Here is an 8,997-nt window from a genome sequence, read left to right as displayed (position 1 = left end):
CGAACAGCAGGAGGCCCCATTAGTGAAAGCACGCCTCAGGATAAGAACGGTTTCAGCTTAAGAACAGACCTCCAGAACGAATTAAGTCTGTAAACAGAGGTACCACTGTAACAGTGTGAATGTGTCATTTCCCACGTTATCTTCTTAATAGGGTAGCACATGCACAGAAGCCTTCCTGCCCTCTCTTGCTATGGCAGCCTGTAGTGGCTGTTAGAAGGTTCCAACAGCCACTACAGGCAGCCACAGATCCAGAGTCTTCTTGTGCAACATTCCCAGCAATGAAAGGGGCCCATCACTGCTCACTCATTTATTTTTAACCTAAGAAGGACTGGAAATCAAGGTTCTGGCTGTGTTGTTTTCCATCTGGTAGGAAAAGAGCCTCTTTCCTATTGGGTAGCCTAGGGCAAGATAAAGGTTGCAAGCTGACTGTTCTGCTCACAGCCCAACTACAGAGAATATATATCAGGGTGCACAAATTCTCATTCATGGACCAAGCAGCAATAAAAAGTTTAGCGTAGATGTTATAGACGTGTGGCATGAGTTATCCACTAGGGGGCTCCCTGAGCCCAAAGTTTAAAAAGTTTGCTGGCCAAGTTAATTAACCCTAGAATGGATTTTGTTTGTAAGATTGTTTCATGCATGACATTTCTTTTTTCCTACATGGAAATTTGAGTCTGTTAGTCTATTATTCCTGTATGCAAAGGATGTGTGTATGTATATATTCACTCTTTTGTTCTTAGTCTTCCAAAGTGTTTTAAATATAATGAAAAGATTTGGGTGCGGTTTTATATCTCTGTATGGCGGGGTGAGTATCAGTGTTTGGAGAGATCTTTTTTACTGGTAGAAAGCATTTTGGAGGGAGGTGTTGCAATGTTTTTCCCGACTCCTGCTCCTCAACATTTTACAGCAGCCCAATAAAGAGAAAATAAGTGGGTGACATCCCGCCCCCCGCATTAAACAGAGTTAAAGAGAGCAAAACTTCATCCGTTTCAATTCTTGTATACTAGAAATTAAAGAACCAATTGATTCATTCCCTGTCTTTGAACTGACAAATTCATCAATTTAACCTCTAAGCCAGATTTCATATAGTTATTCCTTCAACGTGGACCTATCTTTGGATGCTGGAGGCTGTATAAGTGATTTTAAAAGGTACCATAAGGATATAGTCAGGTATTTTAAAGGATTTCCACTGTTGTGCTATAGCGATCCTGGCAGCATCCGTGTCAAAAGTTCATTTTGGTGAAATGTCTTCATAGCACCTGTCCATGTATTTAGTAGGAATAACTGGGTAGTTATTTGAATATGCGTTTCAATAATCTTTTAAATCTTCTAATAAATTTCAATCCAGAGTGACGCAACCTGTGGGCATTCCCACCAGAGATGGGGGAAAGTTCATTTATTCCCTCAACCTGCCTGATGAATGGTTTATTGGAATTTGGCATAGTTGAATGGGGAAGTGATACTGTCATTGATGAATATACTAACTAACTCAATGCAAATAGGCCAGTGCTCAACAGGACCCAGTATCCTGATGACCAACCTCCTGTAATGATTCCTCTGAATCTGGGCTGGGGAAACTGCAGCCAATGGTGTATGTGCAGCCCTCAGCCTAATTTCAAGAGGTGCAGCCTATTGCAGAAGCCCTTGAGGGACTTGCTGCGTAGCTGGAGACTCTTAATCCCAGGGTTGTGGGTTCAAGTCCCACGTTGGGTGAAAGATTCCTGCATTGCGGGGGGTTGTGCTAAATGACCCTCATGGCCCCCTCCAACTCTGCAGTTCTATGATTCTGTGTCTGGGGGGCAGGGAGCAAGGTTCTGTGGTTATCTACAAGTGACCCCCAAACCCATTTATCCGTGCCAAGTGTTGTCCACAGAAAGCAATGTGTGCGGATAGCCACAGCTCAGCCTTTCCTACAGGGCTGTGACAGGGACTGGGGCCGGTCAGCTTGCTTTCTCTGGTCCCAGATTCTCCAGTGTGAGAACAGTGACCCAATTTGGAAGAAAGGTCCTTTATTTTTAGCACGGGGAAGGAAGCACGCTTTCTGCATTCTTGCCCAAAATAGGCCTTGTTGCACTCATTTTCCCTAATGTCTCTGGACTGCTCCCAGCTGCAGAACTTTCCCAGTGTCCAAGCAAGCTGCAAACGTCCTGGTCTCACCTGGAGGCTCCATGGACACTGGGAAGAAGGAATCTTGTCGGTTTCCGCCAGCATCTGTGTCCGGGTGGTACCAAAGCAATTTCTGCCAAGCTAAGCCAAGAGGTTTGATTTGATTGGACTTTGGGGGGGCAGGGTTTTTACAAGGCCATTTACACAGGACTTGGTTTGGGGCTGAGGGATAGATATATAGGGGAACACAAATAATTCTACCAAAAGCAGATCTTAGAGAGGAATGGGAGATGTGGAGCTTCAGGCTGACCTGGAGCGATCTCAGTTTTTACCAGCGCTGACCCCGACCTCCCTGCTCAGAGAAAGCATCGCCCGGGTCAACGCTGACGACAGACATCTGTTGCAAATGACGCTTGGGCTGAAAAGCCAGAGCCCCGGGCTGTGTCAGCCATGTAACAAAGACACGCTGTGTCCTGCATCTTGCAATGGGACTGCAGCAGCATCGCGAGCCAATATTTTCCTGTTTTCCCCACTCAGCTGTGAAGAGGGCTGTGGGATCTGGAGCAAAAGGAGGATATCCAGTTTCATAGCTTCCCTGGATTTTGTTTATTTTTTATGGGAACAATTGCTGGGGGGGGGACACAATGGCCCACTATAATTGTGCAAACATACATTTCCTGGCATGCATTTAAATGCCTCCTGCAAAATACTGGTAGCATACTTTGTTTTGCTTGGCAGCTGCCCAGGGTCTTAGTAATAAGAATCTTAAGAAGAACTTGTTAGGTCAGGCCAATGGCCCATCTAGTGCAGCATCCTCTTCTCGACCAATGGGAAACCCTCAATGTGACCTGAGGGCAACAGTAGCAGTGTCCCCACTTGAAATTCCCAGCAACTGGCATTCAGAGATATCCTGCCTCCAAGAGTGGAGGTAGAAGCTAGCCATTGTAGCTAGTCAGATGGTCTGTCCATCTGGTGCAGGTGGCGCTGTGGTCTAAACCACTGAGCCTCTTGGGCTTGCTGATCAGAAGGTTGGCCGTTCAAATCTCCGCGACAGAGTGAGCTCCCGTTGCTCTGGCCCAGCTCCTGCCAACCTAGCAGTTCGAAAGCACACCGGTGCAAGTAGATAAATAGGTACCACTGCAGTGGGAAGGTAAATGACGTTTCCATGCGCTCCGGTCTCCATCACAGTGTTCCATTGCGCCAGTAGCGGTTTAGTCACACTGCCCACAGGATCCGGAAAGCTATCTGTGGACAAACACCGGCTCCCTTGGCCTGAAAGCGAGATGAGCACCACAACCCCATAGTTGCTTTTGACTAGACATAAACATCCAGGGATCCTTTATCGTTACCTTTTTACGTGTCCTCTCACCTGCTGCCTGGAGGTGCCAGGTAAGATCTCTCCACCCCACTGTCTCAAACTGATGAGGAGAGGGATAGCATTGAGTCTACAGATCATGCAGAATGAGGTTGAGAGAAACTCAGTCTCCCAAGCAAAAGTAAACTGCCTCTGTCCTTATCTCTGCTAGTAGCCATTGATAGTCCTCCATGCTCCATGTATATTTATCCTAACTTCTTGTGGAGCTGAATTTCGCAAGATAATGAAGCACTCAATAAAATGCACTTCCTTTTCATCTTTCTCAGGCATGCCAACAATCCATTTCCTTTGATGATGGCGGGTTGTACTGCTCCTTTTATGTGAGGGAAAGAGAATAATCTCTTTCTGTTCTTTCCTCTTTGTCACTTGCAACGATTTTGAAAATGACTTCTCAAGCCTTCTCGCCAAATGGAGAACATTCAGGGATGTTTGTTTCATAACACCCTTACCCCACCCCTCACCGTGGTGCCCAAGCTTCTTTCCTGGAAGTAGATTAAATTATTGCTGACTGAATATTTTGTTTTGATTTGATCTGTTTTTCCTAAGCGGAGATGTTCGCCCAGCAACTAAGTGAATCCACCGATCAATGCTTGGCCTGGCTTTGCTCTGCGAAGGACACTTTCTCTATTGTTATTTTTTCTCACTTCACAACCATTTCTCTTGCGGTTGCGACTGGTATAGTCTTCTTTCCACCAGAGATTCACTTGCCTAACGCTGCTCACTCTGCATACAAAAGGGTTTCAAGAGCTAATTGACCCAGTTATTGCAACAGGGATACATATATCAGCCCCAATACCGTAATGAGCACAAATCACCATGAATGCACAATTGACAACCAAGATGGTGACGGGTCTGGAAGCCAAGCCTGATGAGGAACAGTTGAAGGAGCTGGGTATGTTTAGCATGGAGAAGACTGAGAGATAATATGATAGCCATCTTCAAATATCTGAAGGGCTGTCACATGGGAGATGTAACAATCTTGTTTTCTCCTGCTCTGGAGGGTAGGACTCGAACGAACAGAATCAAGTTATAAGAAAGGAGATTCTGACTAAACCTCAGGAATAACATTATTATTATTTATCAAATTAGTATACTGCCCTATACCCGCAGATCTCAGGGCAGTTCACAACACAAAAACACAGCGTTAAAACACAAAACACATAATCAAAATATAAACAAGAATAACCCAATAACCCACCCACCCCTACACATTTTAAAAGGGCATTGGATGTCAATTAGCCAAAGGCCTGGTTAAAGAGGAATATTTTTGCCTGGTGCCTAAAGGTGCATAATGAAGGCACCAGCCAAACCTCCCTAGTGGGGAGCCACTACAGAAAAGGCCACCTTCTGAACCTCAAATGGAGGAGGCACGCAAAAGAAAGGCCTCAGAAACTGATCTCAGGGTTCAGAGGTTCAAATGGAAAGAGGGTTTCTCACAGAAACAGCTATTTGACAGTGTAGCTGGCACCCTTGGAAGGAGGTGGTCTCTCCTTTGGGAAGGTTTTTAAGCAGAGGTTGGGTGGCCAGGGATTGTTTAGCTGTGATTCCTGCATTGAAAGGGTTGGACTAGGTGACTCTCAGGGTTCCTTCCAGATCTACAATTCTATTATTCTAAAAAAAGAACACAGGGAGGTCCCTAAATAAGAAACTTCTTTTCCTGAAAAAGTTCACCAACCTCTCAGTCTAGGTAAAGGTAAAAGGTAAAGGACCCCTGGATGGTTAAGTCCAGCTGAATTTGACTATGTGGTGTGGCACTCATCTCTCTTTTCAGGCAGAGGGAGCCGGCGTTTGTCCACAGACAGTTTTCCGGGTCATGTGGCCAGCGTGACTAAACCGCTTCTGGCGCAACGGAACACCATGAAGGAAACCAGAGCGCATGGAAAGGTCGTTTACCTTCTCTCCACAGCAGTACCTATTTATCTACTTGCACTGGTGTGCTTTCGAACTGCTAGGTTGGCAGAAGCTGGGACAGAGCAACAGGAGCTCACTCCGTCACGGGGATTCGAACTGCCAACCTTCCGATCGGCAAGCCCAAGAGGCTCCATGCTTTAGACCACAACTCCACCTGTGTCAGTCTAATGACCCCTTGGACAGCCAAACAACATAAAAGAAAAATCAGCAGACTGCACTTAGATGGGTGCAGATGTTGGCTTTGAGTTGCATATGGCTGCCTAAGCCCCTGCCCTAGTCTCCTTTTCCCCAGCCTTGGAGGCCACTACAGCCTTAGCAGAAGCACAGGGAAGCTAAGCCGTATGTTTACACCCATGTGCTGCTTTGCAAATGACTTTGACTCCTTGCCTTAAGCCTAATGGCTCAGCTGCCTGGTGTCTGGCTGCATACAGGCTCATTAACTCATTTCCTAGCTTGCGGTTGGATTGGGGATCTGCGTAATTTATACATAGAGGGACACCTGGGGGGGAAGCCCCAGCCAGTCCATAGGGAATCCTTCTCTGCGGTCCATCTCCAACTGGCTAATGGGGGGGGGGGAATTAAAAGGGGAAATCACCGTCCTCATTAAAGTTGTCATCTGATCTTACCCCCCACAGCACTGGGCTCAGATTCAGCCAGACAAAGGAGGCAGATGTGGGGAGCAGGGGGGAGAAAGAGATAGGCTTAAGGGGGATAAATCAGTCTTTGGTTTAGCTCACATCAAAGGGAGCTTTTCCAATAACACGGGGAGGGAGGTTGAGATCAAGGGATGGGGAAAGATACCTCCAAGGCCACTGCTGGCCTTCTTTATTTCTGGACACAAAATCATAGAATTGCAGAGTCCAACCCTCTGTGATGCAGGAATCTTTTGCCCAATGTGGAGATCCAACCCATGTCCCTGAGATTAAGAGTCTCACGCTCTGCCAACAGTCTCAGGTCTCTGAGGAAGTTGCCTGTTTGCCAACACATCACAAACAGGGAAGGATCGCAACCTCTCTAGAAAGGCTGTCCTCATATTTTTGATGCTGAAAAGCAGCTAGTATGGAAACAGTCCACTTTAACAAAAAGTGAAATACCTGTGGTTATGTTATATTCATATCGTAATTGTATTTTCAACCTCTCTTGCATCCCAGAATCAGATTACAAGTCAGTTTAAATGTAGAAACAAATAAATGCAGAATTATGAAACAGTTCCAACAACAAAAACAAAACTACACAACTTTTGGAATAAATCTGAAGGCAGGACTGTATCAGGCAGTTTTTGACATTTTTAAAATTTTTTATATTGTACTGGAAGCCTCCCAGAGTGGCTGTGGGCCCGGATGGGCAGCATATTATTATTATTATTATTATTATTATTATTATTATTATTATTATTATTCACTGATGATAGCTAAGGAGGGCTCTCAGCTTTTCCTGTTGAGGAAAAAAACCAAAACCGTAAGGCTACATGACACATAGCCCTTTTTGTTTTAGATGAAGTTGCCTTTCTCTCTATGCGTAACAGCTAAGCAGTGTGTAAACTGCACTGCCTATGGGTAAACCCACAATCAGGAGGCCGCATCATTCTGCTTTCTCTGGTGCACAGAACATCACAATGAATTTTAGCAAGGGGAGGGCTGTGGGACCTTTATGCGCTTTTGGGAATTGCATCCTTCTCTTCACGGGCCAGACTTTGGGGAACCACATTGTTGAATCACAAGTGTCACAAGTTGCCTCGGGTACAATCCTGTATGCCCTTGCTTCTGTCTGACTGGTGGGATAGTCATGGCTGAGGAACAGAAGGGACATCGGTCAACAGTGAGCGTCATTATCCGTTCATCCAGCCTTCTCCTCCTCACCCTCAGAATTGAGTGAGTCATTTGTTCCCCATCGCAGTAAAGATTCATTTGTGTCAAAGTCATATGAACAGCCACAATCCATTTCTCCTTCTTCCCTTTTTGCTTCGTTTAGAAATGAGAAGCTTCTGGGTTGATGCATCTTTTACCTTTCAAGTTCACAAAAACATGTTATTGGGTTTTTCCTCCACACTTTCCATATTCCCAGAACCCTCAATAAATAAGTTTCCAGAGATCTTTGGGTAAGCCATGCACCTTATGCATGTGACCAGGGTGTGTGCAACACTGAGAGGAGAGACTTACATTCGGAAAATAATGTAGGGAAAGGAGTTAAACCACCACAGTTCTATTCTGAATCTCTTGTGTTCCCTCCTTCCCGGTTTTTCTTTTACTTCTTCTTCTTCTTCAAGGGGGATTCTCGTCAGGTACATCTTGAACCTTGTCCACTTGTCCACTTGCCCCTTGATCCATGTTTCCTACCCTGCTGGTTCTTGGAATTGTGCTCTTTTGGCGAGTAACATGGAGAGCTCTGGGAAGTCCAAGTAGGGATCGTCATGGAAGAGATGGATTTTGTTTGGTCCGTGCCACTTGGAGGAGTTGCACATGAGCGGTTGCCAAATCAGATAACGGCACATTGTTTGGAAGCTCTTCTTACAGTCCCTTGTTCCCACCAGTTTTAAGAAGATATGAAGAAGAAAAATTCCACTGAGACTGGAGCTTTTTCGAGGAGAGTTTATAAATAGAGCGTGATTAGGAGGCATGGAGAGAAGCAAAACTATCTGTACGTGAGATCTAAACTCCATTCCCCACCATCTCCACAATGTGCTCTCCAGCTGGGCAGGAAAGAGGAATGTGTTCTGAACATGGACGGAAATGGCTTTATAGAACAAATGGAGAGAGGAAGCATTTTTCCAGATTACCCTTACTTAGACCACATTTCCCTGAGGATCTAAGGGTGGCCGTGTAGATCTCTTGATTTGTTGTCATGGCGACTGGGCAGCTGCACGTGTGAACCAAATATTGAATGATTTGCGCCCACCTACCCTCATGTTGCAATATATAAGAGAGCTCCTTCACACATTGTCAAATGCTTTTTTATAGCCACTAGGTGATGAACATGCATGCAGGAAAGAGCACAATCACTCTGCCTGAATCAGCATTTTGTGTTGCGTTTACAATGGGAAATTATTCCTGGCTGGGAAAGTTTGCACAAATCAAAGTATTGGCAAGCTCCTAAACTAATGTCCCACCCGAAATGCTTCTGCATCGTGATGTCACATGTGGAATATCAATAGAAAGGCCACTCCACTCAATCCATTAGAGCAGACCTTCAGTTACCCTGTTCCTTTTGCCTCTGGGACAACACAGGAAGATACTTTTGAACAGGTCAGACAATTTATAAATGTAGCCCAGTATGGCCTACTATAACTGGCAGTGCCAGTGGCTGTCCAAGATTTCAGCCAGAGCTCCTTCCCATCACCTGCTTGCTTGATTCTTTCAGAGATGCCAGTGTCTAGGGGGTGTCTCTTGCTTTTCATGGCTCCAGGGGGCAGTTTCCTCACGTTCAGCTCAGGCAGTGGGCGAAACAGAGAGAGAAGAAACTTCCAGGACAAAATCACTCCCAACAGCCCTGCCGTGTGCAAACTGTATGGGTAGGGAGAAAATACCAGGGTGGAAGAGCAACATTGGTCATGTGCATTACAAGATACAAATGTGCTCTGATCTACAGATAAACTCCTTGCTGGGGGT

This window comes from Podarcis melisellensis (genome assembly GCF_964234715.1).
Source record: "Podarcis melisellensis genome assembly, chromosome: 15".
Classification (NCBI taxonomy): domain Eukaryota; kingdom Metazoa; phylum Chordata; class Lepidosauria; order Squamata; family Lacertidae; genus Podarcis; species Podarcis melisellensis.
This window is presented reverse-complemented; position numbering follows the sequence as displayed.